Here is a 15,049-nt window from a genome sequence, read left to right on the forward strand (position 1 = left end):
GAAGGAAATGCGGTCCAAATATGACATCATTCCTACCATCACCACCAAGCTAAAGCATCCAGGACAGAAGTTTTTTCTGATGTTTCCAGATGTTGCTGGATTATGACTCCCATCATTTCTGAACACTGGCCATGCTGGCTGGAGCTGAGAGCCAACATTATCTAAAGGACACCCACCCTGGCTACCACTGGCATAGACCATACGTGGGCTTCTGCCTGGCTTAAATTGGGAGGCATCTCTATGCTGCTGACTCTAACAGAGATCTGTGAACCTACAGCACTTTGTCACATGAAGACTGCTGATTGGGGGAAGAGCGAAGAAAGAAGCAGCTAGCAGAGCCAAAAAGATTCGGCCCTCGCTGCTTCTCTCAAGACAGGAGTGCCTCTCATTGGAAATATGTGAGCAGCTGTTCTTGAAGTCCATAAATCATCTACATGCACAAACCAGGCACACATTTTGGTCTGAGACTCAGTCTATGCAAAACAGGTATTTCTGGTTCCAAGGTGGCAGAAGCAGTTTACAGAGGAGAAAAGATCCCTCGGTTTTAGCCTATCTCATTCAGGAACCACTGGTAAACATTCTTCTTATGTAGATCAGGCATTAATTATAGGCTTGTCAAAAAGATTTATCTGGGTGAGATATGATAGAAGTAGGAAGGCTTTCAGGGCAAGCCGTGACAGGAGAACATTCACACATACTCGCTGAGATTAAGACCGTGAGCAGAGTGCCTGAGGCAAAATTAGAGCATGCCCCTTCAATCAGACCACTTGACACTGGTCAAGTGTCTATACCAGACACTTCAGGACTGATGCTACTGGCGGTAACCAACTCCCTCCTTATTGCTGGGAGAGTGAAAAGAACATTGCTAGTAGAGAAAATGTTAATGCCCCTCACTCCAAATAAGGTAACAGGACACTCCAAAATCCACTAGGAAGGACCATGAAAATAATAGGCCAGCAAGTTCAATATTTATTTATTAAATTGTTGATTAAGTTTATATCCAACCCTTCCTCCTAGAGGAGCCCAAGGCAACAGTATCAAACAAGCTTGATAAGGACCTATTTGGGTAGCTGAGGCCTGCTAATAAAGCAAGAATGATCAAGCTGTGGTGCTTAGGAAAATAAGAACATGGAAGGTACGTAGCTGTTCTATGGAACTGAAACCATAACACACATTAAAAATTCTTTTAAGCTTCTGTGCCTGCTATTATCCACCCACCTGCCATCTATATTGGCTTATGCTAAGGATGCACATCAACTGAACGAGGACACGGTTGTCTGGGTGTCTATCTGAACAATTTAAGAAGGATGTTGACAAGCTGGAACATGTTCAGAAGAGGGCAACCGAGATGATCAAGGGTATGGAAACTAAACTTTAGGAAGAGCTCTTGAAGGAGCTGGGTATGTTTAGCCTGGAAAAAAGGAGACTGAGAGGAGATAGCCATCTTCAAATGTCTTAACAGCTGTCACATGGAAGAGAGAACATGTTTGTTTTCTCCTACTCTGGAGGGTAGAACTCAAACCAATAGCTTCAAGTTACAAGAAAGGAGATTCTGACTAAACATTTGGAAAACCCTTCTGACATTAAGAGCTGTTTAGCAGTGGAACAGACTCCCATGAGAGGTGGTGGACTCTTCTTCCTTGGAGGTTTTTAAGCAGAGGTTGGATGGCCATCTGTCATGGATGCTTTAGTTAAGATTCCTGCATTGCAGGGAGTTGGACTCGGAGATTCTATCATTCTATGATCCTTGAAAAAAGGGTGGGATATAAACACAGAGACCTCTTTGATTTCTACTCTGTGCTCATCTGAGAGTGGAAGCAAAGACAGAGAGGCGGGTACACCTTCATAAACCAAGTACAGGAAGGGAAATACGTCTAAACGAACATTTGTCGGGGATTAGTTTGCTCCATCTAGAAAGCCAATTGGTGCATTGCTAGCAGCACAGGCCAAAATTTGTTCTAGTGAGGCAATGCAAAGGAGCAGCGGCAATCGGTTCAAATGGTGGCATCTGAACTATGACGTTTGCAGGGGTTCTTGATTGCTATATTGGCTCCCTTCTCACAGTCATTGTGTGTGCTCTGCAAATAAAGTTTAGTTATGCATGGCATCATGCTCAACAACATACTGCAAAATTAAAAAAAAAAATCCTTCCAGTAGCACGTTAGAGACCAACTAAGTTTACTATTGGTATGAGCTTTCGTGTGCGGGTGGCGCTGTGGGTAAAACCTCAGTGCCTAGGACTTGCCGATCGTAAGGTCGGCGGTTCGAATCCCCGCGGCGGGGTGAGCTCCCGTCGTTCGGTCCCAGCTCCTGCCCACCTAGCAGTTCGAAAGCACCCCTAAGTGCAAGTAGATAAATAGGTACCGCTTTATAGCGGGAAGGTAAACGGCGTTTCCGTGTGCTGCGCTGGTGCTGGCTCGCCAGAGCAGCTTCGTCACGCTGGCCACGTGACCCGGAAGTGTCTGCGGACAGCGCTGGCTCCTGGCCTCTAGAGTGAGATGAGCGCACAACCCTAGAGTCTGTCAAGACTGGCCCGTACGGTCAGGGGTACCTTTACCTTTACCGTGCTACTGGAAGGATTTTTTTTTTTATTTTTTGTTTCGACTACGGCAGACCAACACGGCTACCTACCTGTAACTAGAACATACTGCAAGTCATGGTGTAAAGAATAAAATCTGGAGCAATGAGGTTTGCATCTTGCCACTTTTCTTTTATTTCAATGAATACTTTCTCATCTCTCTGGAGGCCTAACTCAGCCAGTCCTGAGATACAAACAGGAAACGAGAACCCCAGAAAGGATACACCTGCTGAAGGTTCAGTGAAGAGCAGCTGTGACCTTTAGCTACATCTTGAGTGCAGAAACCAGAATCACCCCAGGATGCTAACAGACAGAAGCATGCGCCCTTATTGAGATATTCGTGAAAGTGGGTGAAGGGCAAGCACTGCAACATTTCATTTCGGTTTTTTTTGGTCAAGGATGTAGGGGTGCAGAACAAGGTGTTGCAAAGTGCACACAAAGCTGGACCTATTTTGCCCCATGGTGATGAAAAATGTACAGCGGATCTCTCTCTAAAGTGTAGGGATATTTAAGAAAGCAGGCAGAATGGGTAGCTGTGCCTGCTCTCCACTTTAACTTAACAGGTAAATGAGTATTCATTTATTCAGCTGAGGAATCTGTCAAAAGTACTTTGCAAATCATTTAACATCACAAAAACATTGTCAAGAATATCACTGTTCTTTCCATGTCACAACAAAGAGCTGGTTAGACAAAGAAAAAAGCGGAAGAAATTCAAAAAGTGAGGGCCCTTTGACATTTCTCATCTTCACATAGCACCACACCCAGTGCCCAAGTTTGCCTTCAGTTGATTCCTTCTGTGGAATCGATGAGTCGCAGTAATCCTTGAAATGTATGTTAAGCTTAGGCCAACTTGTGCAATTAATGGTATTGGACTGCAAGATCCTTGTTCAGTTGTTTGCAGTATAATCTTGCTTGTTCTTTCTCTCTTATCATGGCTGTTATACAGCCCTTGCTGTACTTGAAAATGTCAATTGAAAACAAACAGCTTTAACACTGTTAAGAACCAAACCGTACCATGATGCTAAAGATCAATGAGTGGTATTCAATTAAGTTGTACTCAGAGTAGACCTATTTCCCCAGTCTAAACTCCATTCCCTCTCCTTCCCCCACTGCTGCTCTATTAGCCTTCTGATGTTGTCCCAATCCAGTTCAACCCTTTCCCTGTTTTCAATGTTTCTTTAATATGCTAAATCTAATCACAGTTGGCCAAAAAAAGTGAAAGCAGCAAAGAACTTCTCGTTAGAACTGTAACCGATATATAATTTTGTCCCTGTGTGAATTACTGTTCTTGGCAAGCAGCCTACTCTGAGGGCAGATAATTTTGTTAATTTGGTTGCCTGCATAAGGAATGATTGAATGCTCCAATTCAATGCAGTAATGTGATCGAACAACCTTTCCCTGCTGCAGTCAGATTGAAAGGAGGGTCAGGTCAGAGCAGCGGTTCTCAACTGGTGGTCTGTGGACACTGAGGGGGTACGTGAACGATTCACATAACAAAAACTACCATAGAGGTATCAAAATTTTCAAAAATAGGGGGTCCATGGTTTGGGTTTTGAGAATAGGGGCTCTGCAGGACTTAACTAATTGGGAACCACTGGGTTAGAGCAAGTAAGTTTGAAATGAGGGGGGGGGGCCTGGCTCTTTCGACTACCTTGCAGACCGCTGTGCAGATAACATTACACACTGGACATGGCAAATTAACATTATTCTCAACACATGTTAACTTCCATTAAGTAAGGATTCTAGAAAATTACTGGGTTGTTTATTAAATTTCCTTCACATATTTCTATATTAAGTCTACTAGCATATTTGGGTAAAGTACACATATTAAGGCTTATTAATCATGGGCATAGCCGGGGGGGGGGGGGGCACAGGGAAAGGCAGCTGCCCCTTCTCAGATCAAGTAAAATAGGAATACTTAACTGACAAATCACGTCAGTTCTGCCCCCCCACAAAAGCCCTGGCTACGTCTATGTTATAAACTCAACAGGAGTTATAACTTTACCAGCATTATGACTTTCTGATGATCACATTTCTACGAACAAAGGATAAGGATAAACTGAAAGTTTTAGGAGAGGAAACTGTGAGGTTCCTGAAGAATCTGCAGTGAATTAGGGCTATTTAATTTCTTCATATGTCAAGTGTCAACAATGAGACAGCAAAGTTTACAGATGGCACCACATTGTTCAGGATGGTAAAAGCCAGACTTGGTGTTTTGGGTAAGCACCATGTGCAAAATATCCAACTTAAGTGTATTTCCCTAAATGTATGCAGTGTGAGAAATGATAGCGCACTGTGGAAGAATAAATTCCTGACCCAGTTAGGGGTCTGAATAGTGATCCCCGCTATACACACTTCAAACTTCATTGCTCTAGCCTAGCCTCCTTCCAGCAGAAGGAGGATTATCCTGCCAGATGTCTATGTGAATAAGTGTGTGTGTCAATCTTAACTTATTCTGTGGTTTATTACTTTACATCATGCCATAGGTAAGAAAACTGACATAACTCTAATATGACAGGAGACCCTCCATGATGAACTCTGGTGACCTTGGTGCAAGTCTGATTCCGGCTTCATCTCCTGGAGGGGATTCAGGAAATCTCCTGAGTGCCTTGCACCTTGTAAAGGTCAGTACATGTAAACCAAGTTGCCAGTAAAGTCTACTCAAACTCCTAAATGGAGGCCATCAAGATAATGATAGGATAACTGGAAGGCAGGGAGCAAACAAAGGATGACCAGTTTAGCCATTAATCACTAGGGAGATTTTCTTTCAGACAAATAATAGGCAAGATGGGCGAGGTGAAGCTGGGCAGAAACTCCAAGGAAAAGACAATAGAATTGCTCATCTCAATTCCACCTCTATTAATAAAAGGATATAAAGGATCTTAAAATTTGTAGTCAATGGATCTCCTAGTTGCAATGAGGACTTCACTCAGTGCACTCAAGGACATACCACCAGTGGCATAGGAAGCCCCAGTGACACCAGGGCATCCCAGGGGGATATTAGCTAGTGCAATATCCTGCTTCCCCACAGCGGCCGGACAGGGAGCCTCCCCAACATCTGCCTTGCAGCATATTCCTCTAAACATGAGACGGTCTGTTGCTGTGGCTAAGACCCTTTCATAGATGGCCCTCTATTAATCTGTCAAAGCCTTTTTCCAGAAGCGATCGCAGCTACTAGTCATCACCATATCCCCTCCCTCTCCTCCCCATGTGCCCCCCCCCAAGGCAAGTTGGCTCAGGGGCTGTCAGGAGAGCCCCCAGAATAGCAGGCAGGTGGAGGATGGGGCAACTGTTCCACCTGACCAGATGAAATGCTTGCACTGACATAACATTCGACAAAGCGCACCCCTGAATTCCTCCCATTGTTATCATTTGAGTGCCAAGTCAAAGCTAATTCACTGAAGTATTGTCACTGTTTTACCTGAATGAGTGTGCAGTCTGCCCTGCTGTTTTCAGTAGTCTGTGTTTGTATGTATTTATTTTTATGTGCCTGGTGTAATGTTTTAGTGTTGCTTATGTATACAGCAGGTTGTGTACTTTATGAACATTGGCCCATTCCATTGAACTTTTAAATAAATAATAATACATAAAACTAGTAATTATGGAGCTCCTTCAGACAGGCATTAGCTTTGCTGTGGTTTGTCAAACAAGATCTAACAGACTTTGCATGGCAGAAGCGGCCACTTTATTCTTCATCTAGGCAGGTGTCTTTTCTCTCTGGTTAACAGTAAGAATGCTTTGCATTATTATGCCATATGCCCACATACAATGAGCAGTCTTCATTGCAGCTGCAGGGCCAACTATGAAGCAGCAAGGGAGGTTCCTGGTTAGCAAGTGAAACCGTCATCTGCAAGCTAGGTCTGGTCCATACGTCATTAGTTGTTAATCATAGGATTACCACACTACACAAAATGCATGCTATGCAGGCATGCACAAACAATAAAGACTTTTTCCTAGGGTAATGGTTACCTGACTAGGGAGTCAACCTTATTATGTTAGCTGATGGTAGACGTGTCAGACAGAGGTCCTACTTTATGCATCTCCAACATTAACCCACCCAGAAAGCCAACTCTGCTGTACACATTACAATGAATCAATATGTGCTTGAGTAAACAAACCAAACTCCCAATAACGTGGAGATAAATGTCACAGCTTACTCACCACTGCAACTAACCCAAGTATATATCTCCACAAATCACAAGGACAAAGGTATCCTTAACAATGCCTTTCCAAGCCTGTCAGTGGCTAGTTCTAGAAAGGAAGTTGTATTTCATTGCACCACATAATGCATGACAGTATTATAGGTGGCAAGCATATAAAATAGAAATTGGTGAGTAAGAACTGTATGCAAGATAGCTTTTTAACCGTACCGTAGGGACCCTGGTTGTGGGCTTTGCAAGTAGTTGGATGTTCTGTGAGTGGTTTTCTATACCTTCCAATCGGGATTCAGGCCTCATCATGGGACTGAAACTGCCTTGGTCGCGCTGGTTGATGATCTCCAGGGACAAAGGTGGGAGCTGTTTCCTAGTTCTGCTGGATCTCTCAGCGGCCTTTGACACCCTCGACCATAACATCCTTCTGGACCGTCTTGAGGGGCTGGGAGCTGGGGGCACTGTTATACGGTGGTTCCGCTCCTTTCTCCTGGGCCGTGTCCAGAAAGTGGTGTTGGGGGATGAGTGTTCAGACCCCTGGGCTCTCACTTGTGGGGTGCCTCAGGGTTCCGTCCTCTCCCCCATGCTTTTTAATATCTATATGAAGCCGCTGGGAGAGATCATCAGGGGGTTTGGGCTGGGTGTTCATCAGTATGCAGATGACACCCAGCTCTACCTCTCCTTTAAATTAGAACCAGTGAAGGTGGTGAAGGTCCTGTGTGAGTGCCTGGAGGTGGTTGGAGGACGGATGGCGGCTAACAGATTGAGGTTGAATCCTGACAAGACAGAAGTACTGTTTTTGGGGGACAGGGGGCGGGCGGGTGTGGGGGATTCCCTGGTCCTGAATGGGGTAACTGTGCCCCTGAAGGACCCGGTGAGCAGCCTGGGAGTCATTTTGGACTCACAGTTGTCCATGGAGGCACAGGTTAATTCTGTGTCCAGGGCAGCTGTCTAACCAGCTCCACCTGGTACGCAGGCTGAGACCCTACCTGCCCACGGACTGTCTCACCAGAGTGGTGCATGCTCTAGTTATCTCCTGCTTGGACTACTGCAATGCACTCTACATGGGGCTACCTTTGAAGGTGACCCGGAAACTGCAATTAATCCAGAATGCGGCAGCTAGACTGGTGACTGGGAGAGGCCGCCGGGACCACATAACACCGGTTCTGAGAGATCTGAATTGGCTCCCAGTACGTTTCCGAGCACAATTCAAAGTGTTGGTGCTGACCTTTAAAGCCCTAAACGGCCTTGGTCCTGTATACCTGAAGGGGCGTCTCCACCCCCATCGTTCAGCCCGGACACTGAGATCCAGCGCCGAGGGCCTTCTAGCGGTTCCTTCATTGCGAGAAGTAAGGTTACAGGGAACCAGGCAGAGGGCCTTCTCAGTAGTGGCGCCTGCCCTGTGGAACGCCCTCCCATCAGATGTCAAGGAAATAAACAACTATTTTACTTTTAAAAGACAACTGAAGGCAGCACTCTTTAGGGAAGTTTTTAATGTCTAATGCTGTATTGTTTTTAATATTCAGTTGGAAGCCGCCCAGAGTGGCTGGGGAAACCCAGATGGGCGGGGTATAAATAATAAATTATTATTATTATTATTATACATACACACACACATACATATATGCATAAAAAATTAACATGGAGGTTCTGGCTGTGGGTGAAACACTCTTATACAGTGGTACCTCGGGTTACGAACTTAATTCGTTCAGAAGGTCTGTTCTTAACCTGAAACAATTCTTAACCTGAGGTACCAGCTAATGGGGCCTCCCACTAACTAGCGCTGCACAATTTCTGTTCTGATCCTGGGGCAAAGTTATTCACCCGAGGTACTACTTCTGGGTTAGCGGAGTCTGTAACCCAAAGTGTTTGTAACCTGAGGTGTTTGTAACCCAAGGTACCACTACAGTCTCAGTCAGTAAAGCATCCTAATCTCAGAGTCATGTGTATGAGCCCCACACTGAGCAAAAGACTCTTGCATTGCGGGGGTTAGACTAGATGACCCTCATGATCCCTTTCCAACTCCACACTTCTGTGATTCTATGAACTGTCAATGCTTGGGCAAGTCATATACCAATTCAGTACCGCAGCTACCACAACGTAAAAACATACGGATAATGCTGCCGACTTGACGGAGTGGATCAAATGTTTTGATTCACTGATACCTGTAAAGTGTTGGGCGATTCTCACTTGAAATACAGTGTTAAAATATATCAAGACCTATAGTTCGGTATAAGAAAGAATATGTAGGCAGGAATAGGAGTTTTCGACTTGCTCTTCTAACCTTTGGAGAGCCACAGCTCAATAGCTCTCCCCTGACCCCTCATCCTAAGTCTCCTCCATTCTCATACCCAACAAGCCTCTGAAAGATTATGAACAGTTACTCATATAGTAAGTACTATGCATGTATTTACAAAATAAGAGCCAGACTCTGGTAAAGGAATGCAAAAGTCAATACTGTAATGCAGTGTGCTATCTAATAGGGAGTGGTGTTTACCTACAAGAAAAGCCACATCCTTCAGCAATTACTTTGCTTAATAATCCACCACTTGGATAGGGTTGTTCCCTGCAGGGTTGTTCCCAAATACTGAATCAAAGGAGAGGATTTAGTCATGCCATAATTGTTGGTTTATAGTACAAAGTGGAGTTGAAGAAGCTCAAGCAATCCCTGGCAAAGGATGAGTTTCAAAGGGCCCAGACCTAGAGGAACAATCTTAAAAATGAATGGCTGCATGGAAATGCCCTTGAACAATGCAGAGCTTCTTTCAGGTGGTGAAGTAGATAAGTTAGAAAGGTGAGGTGACCTGAGACATATTTTCCCTTCACAGAGAGTACAAATGTCAGCTTAATGGGAGGCACAGAAAGAGCTCTCAAAGGTAAAGGTACCCCTGCCCGTACGGGCCAGTCTTGACAGACTCTAGGGTTGTGCACCCATCTCACTCAAAGAGGCCGGGGGCCAGCGCTGTCCGAAGACACTTCCGGGTCACGTGGCCAGCGTGACAAGCTGCATCTGGCGAGCCAGAGCCGCACACGGAAACGCCGTTTACCTTCCCGCTAGTAAGCGGTCCCTAGTTATCTACTTGCACCCGAGAGTGCTTTCAAACTGCTAGGTTGGCAGGCGCTGGGACTGAACAGCGGGAGCGCACCCCGCCGCAGGGATTCGAACCGCCTACCTTTCGATCGGCAAGCCCTAGGCGCTGAGGCTTTAACCCACAGCGCCACCCGCGTCCCCAAAAGAGCTCTCAGGGAGCCATGAAATGAGTGTTCCCTCCAAGCAGAGACAGGCAAAACAAAAGTACGATGAGAATGCCAAGGATTTATACGGCATATTTGGTGTGAATGGAACCTTAAAGAGCAACATACCGGTAAGCAAGAACACAGGTCTCTGCCCAAAAAGGGCTTATGATCTAAACTTCATCAGACCAAGAGAAACCCTATCCTTCACTTTGGTTTCAACAGGAGATGAGGGCATTAAAAACCACAGCCAAAATTCACTAATCCAGGAATATTTATGGTTTCTGTCACAATATTCAAAACTAAATAGCAACTTCAGCCAGTCTAGCAGTATACACATACACTCAGTCGCAATAGATCTGAAGCTGCTTTTCTGAGATGAAATTGAAATTGTGTCTCACCTCTGCCCTAGAAGGCCCAGGAAGACCATGCTGGGCAAACCAGGCCACCTGCTTATGGTCATCAGCATTTGGTATTCAGAAACAGAGATAGTTAACCAGCATCTAACCCTCAAAAACCCACGCCAGCCTTTTCCAGGGAAACATTGTGGAGCGGCATAAACTCTTTAGCAAAGCTCTAAACCCGTGTCTAAGTCTAATGTGTATGCTTAAAATGAATGTCTAGCCTTCAAAAAACCCATTGTCTACAAACCCCCATTATAGTATCCTTTCAATGTATCTTAGGCCAGCTAGCATATTATCTTACCTCATTGGGCTGAAAACTCATCTATGATATGAAATAACATTATTTTTCTTGCACCGTAGCAAATGCTAAACTGCACTGATAACTACATTATTTTCCAGAACTACTCTTCACTCCCTCTGCAAATGGTAGAGGTAAAAGCATGCAGTGATTATGTGAAAGAAATTAATTTGTTTTTACTCTGATCCAGCTGCCAGAATGCAAGATTAAGGTCATGTGTGGCATACTTTCTCCTAATGTAGTGCCATTGTTCAGGCCCTTTAGGGGTATTTTTGTAACAGCCAATTTCTTAAAGGAAAGCAGGCACTGCTCCACATCCCACACACAGGTTTGCACCTTAGTTTCCACAGAGCAAGCCACAGCTTGCACAGATCCATAGGATGAAGCTGTTGGGTCGCTCCACAGGCTCTTTGACTCTGTGGGTTTCATTATAATATGCTGCTAGTGCACTGCGACTTTTGCAGTCTTAACGGATTATGGGAAAATGCTATTGTAACTCTTTGAGAAAACAAAGCAATGCTTGATAGCAATATATAAGTAGCTATACTATACGTTTGGCCCTGGCGATTCAAATATAAAGCAAACTCAAAAGCCAAACAAAGTATGGCTTTGTTTTTATTAGTACACTAACAGTAAGCAGAATGGAATTAGAATGGTATTAGAATGGATGTTTTGAAAAATGGAAGATCACAGTATGAAAAGGGTGTTGATAGCATCATTTTATAGTTTAATCACTAGTTGGCCTGGGATTTAATTGTATCTGGGTAGACTCGGACGTTTCCTGTTGGTATTCTGTCCTTGTTTCAGGTAAGACAATGAAGTTCTTGCTTAGCTTCCCTAGTGGTGAGCCCTCTAACCTTCCATGTCAAAAAGCAAGTCTGAATTTTAATTTTTATGAGAATTTGAAACCTGGGGAAATCAAAAACTTGTATAAACAAAACACATGTACACTCCAAAACCACTTTGAGGGTTTTTCCTCATAATCAAGAGATATACAATATACATTTTATGAAATGAAAAAGGTTGGCTAGTATATTTCATAGCTGCATGTCACATTCTCTGTACAGCACAACAGAGAGAAATTCAGTGTGAAACTGGGGAAAAGTTCACGCCTACACACCCAGCTCTTTTAGACTAGTTGTTCTCCAAACAATTTCCTATAATTCAGTCTATACATTTGTTGTTCACTTCACTTTTAAATGCAATGTGGAACATGCTATATGTGTTCACCTGCAGTTTTCAAATCAATTATGGTGCTTTTCTTTCGTAAACTATGTAAACATTATGTTAATGCTAGATCCGGTGCTAAATTTAAAAATCCAAGACTTATTTGAGTTTGGAAGCAATTGCCTTTACTCGTGCCAACTCTTGCACCTGATAATCCTTTGTCCTCCCTACAATATCTAAGCCTGCAAATAACACCAAAGTCACTGAGATGCTCCAGGACTTCAGGGAAGCAACGGATAAATAATGACCCTCATCACAGATTGAAGACTTTTTAAAAGGACAAAACAGACCAATACTTCCAATGATCAGTTGTAACAAGTGCTTTGCAAATGCTGACTGCAGTTTACATATACAAGCAGGGTAGGCAAATTAGATTTTATAGTGCAGTGACATTTGGGTCATATTGCAAGGAGCCTTCTCTTTGCTTCCATTCAATCCATGCAAAATAAAGTTTCTTCAATCAGCAACCAGTTCTCCAAGTAATTATACCGTAACAAAAACAAAACAACAACTCCTCTGCTCAGGAACCAGGTGGAAAATAGACTAATGTGGGTACACAACACCTTTTGTGCTATGAGAAAATGGTCAGATGTAGCCAGGGAACTCCACGTCAACTGTATACTAGTTCTGACCTTCTGCTAAGCTAGTGTAGAGAAGCCAGTCTGGGATTTCTCCAGACAAGTAACAATATTGGCCCTATTAATTACAGATGCAGCATAATTCACCCGTAGCAGCTGATTTGTATAAAGCAGAAAGATGGGTGGTTTCCTGGCTTCCCCAAATAGGACAAGCTCTCTCCTGAACAGAATCGGACCATTGTAACAGCAAAAAGTATTGCCTTCCAACATTAGTGTGCGACTTGGAAAGACAGTCAAGGTTGTGCTAGATCAGGAAGCAATGGCTCACTGTGAATACAAAATGAAGCAAAGCTATTCACCCCACGCAACATCCAGGAGGGGGAGGGGGGAAACCAAGGACTTCTGCAAGCAAAACAGCTAATTTGCATGCTGAGAACCTGTTTCCTCACACAAATGCTGTCCTTTCCAAGCAATCACCACAAGTACACAAATGCAAGAGCAAGGGTTTAGGCCAAGTTTGATCATCAGCCAAAGTTGCAGATCCACCGCTTTTATCACCTCATCTAAGATGCTCCACTTCAGGTTTGGTATAAAAACTGTTGCCAGTTGGTTCCCAGAAAAGCAAAAGTTATCTTCCCCCTCCTTTATTTTTGGGGACAAGTTTCACTGGAGTATGAGCATCCACAAGAAGAACTGCCATGTTTTTTCCTGAAACACAGACAACTGCGTCATTTATGTATGCAGGTATTTCTAATTACTCAAGTTACCTAGTCACCTTATTAGGAATTACATACTTTTTTTGTTTTACTTCAAACATACAAGACATGGTTTGTTGTTCGGAGAATAAGCAGTGGCAAGTGGTTCGTGCTGTTTCCTCCTTTGTACGCAAGGGAAGAAAACAGAAGCTTCCATTTGTGGTAGCACAGTGCAATTTACCACTTTGTCCAAACATGGTTCTCTTTGTATGAACCATATTTAGTTAACCAGTATCCTATTTGGGTGACTATGGTTTGTACAAACCAGTTTCCAACATTCAGATGAAACAGGCGGTTTGTCACAAACCATCAACCAAATGTTCATATTTCCTTATCTCATGCATAAGGGAGGAGGCGTTTGCAAGCCTGAGATTCATTATGGCATCCTCTGGCAGCAACCAAATGGTTTGGTGTTAGGTCCGAGCGCAGCCAGTAAGCCGAATCAGGAGAAAGCAATGACTCTCAATACAATGCAGGGCTTATTGAGTGCCGAGAGAATTACTCCCAGGTAAGCATGTACAGAAGGGACGGGTGAATTTTTACTGTTGAAGGCTGCATTCCCTTGAGGGTAGTAATCCACATGATGGCCTTGTAGGAGCCAAGGCCAGAGCCCAAAATGAGTGAGGTCATCCCCTTTTCGGTCTCTCTGTTATCCATTTTTCCTTGCTACCCAGCAGCCTACAAGGGAATGGACAGGTTGCTGTTGCAGGAAATCTGACCTGCCTGCCTGCAGGCAGCTTTTGACAATTAGACCCAGGGCTGCAGATTGCCCACCTGCAGTGTACAGGATTGCCGCCTTAGTCAATGTGTTCTGAGAAATAGATCACGCCAGGAGGGTTGTTGTTTTGCATTTCTTTGTTGTAGAACTGGCTCATGTTTAAGGAGCTGCGATGGAATGGGTTAGGAAAGAACCGCGGAACTCAATAAGCTCAAATCTTCATACAGATCCTCCTGGGGCTTGCTGAGACTGCGCCTTTTCCAGGACTGTTGCCAAATGCCATAGAAAGAGCTAGCCCATAAAACTATGCATGGAATTAACATATTATTCAAAAAGCTGGTTATTTTACTAGACACAAACTTTCATTTCTACTTAGCTGCAAGAGGCACTTTCTCATTTTGCACTATATGCCTGTAAAGGGTTTAATTTTCCCTTTGCTTCAATTCCTGAGTGGGAGTTAGGTTTGTTTTTTTTAGAAGGAATGCAAGAGTCTACATTCAGACTGAAGTCATAGCTTCAAGCTGAGCTGAGGAATCTTTCTATCTAAGACCATGTAATGCAAGCAAAAGTACATGCAGAATTTATAAGCTAACCACCATCATATACGAAATAAAAAATAAAATGCTGCCCTTCCATTGTAATAGGATAAAAACTGCTGGGTGAGTAGTGTTATGTCATGGAATTTTTATTATGAGTGTTTTGGCTGCAGAGAGGGAAAGGGCAGCTTACATCAGATAAATTTAAGGTCAGCCTATAAAACTCTCCAGAGGGCCTTGGGACAAGATGGGAAGTTTACTGATCGTAGCTAAGACACTGAAGGCTTGTCTGCATTTAAGCATTAAAGTGGTACCTCGAGTTAAGAACTTAATTCATTCTGGAGGTCCGTTCTTAACCTGAAACTGTTCTTAACCTGATGTACCATTTTAGCTAATGGGGCCTCCCGCTGCCACCGCGCGATTTCTGTTCTCATCCTGAATCCAAGTTCTTAACCTGATGTACTATTTCTGGGCTAGCGGAGTCTGTAACCTGAAGCGTATGTAACCTGAAGCGTATGTAACCCAAGGTACCACTGTACAAATGCTGCCCTCAGGTATGTCTCAGACAAG

At 43.9% G+C, this 15,049-nt stretch overlaps 1 protein-coding gene across 1 annotated transcript in view; it reads right to left on the reverse strand.

Moving 5' to 3' along the window:
• Window positions 1-15,049, reverse strand: part of ITPKA (inositol-trisphosphate 3-kinase A) — a 57,779-nt gene that overhangs the window by 20,388 nt on the left and 22,342 nt on the right. The window lies entirely within an intron of this gene.

The sequence above is a fragment of the Podarcis tiliguerta genome (genome assembly GCF_965153285.1).
Source record: "Podarcis tiliguerta genome assembly, chromosome: 1".
Lineage (NCBI taxonomy): Eukaryota > Metazoa > Chordata > Lepidosauria > Squamata > Lacertidae > Podarcis > Podarcis tiliguerta.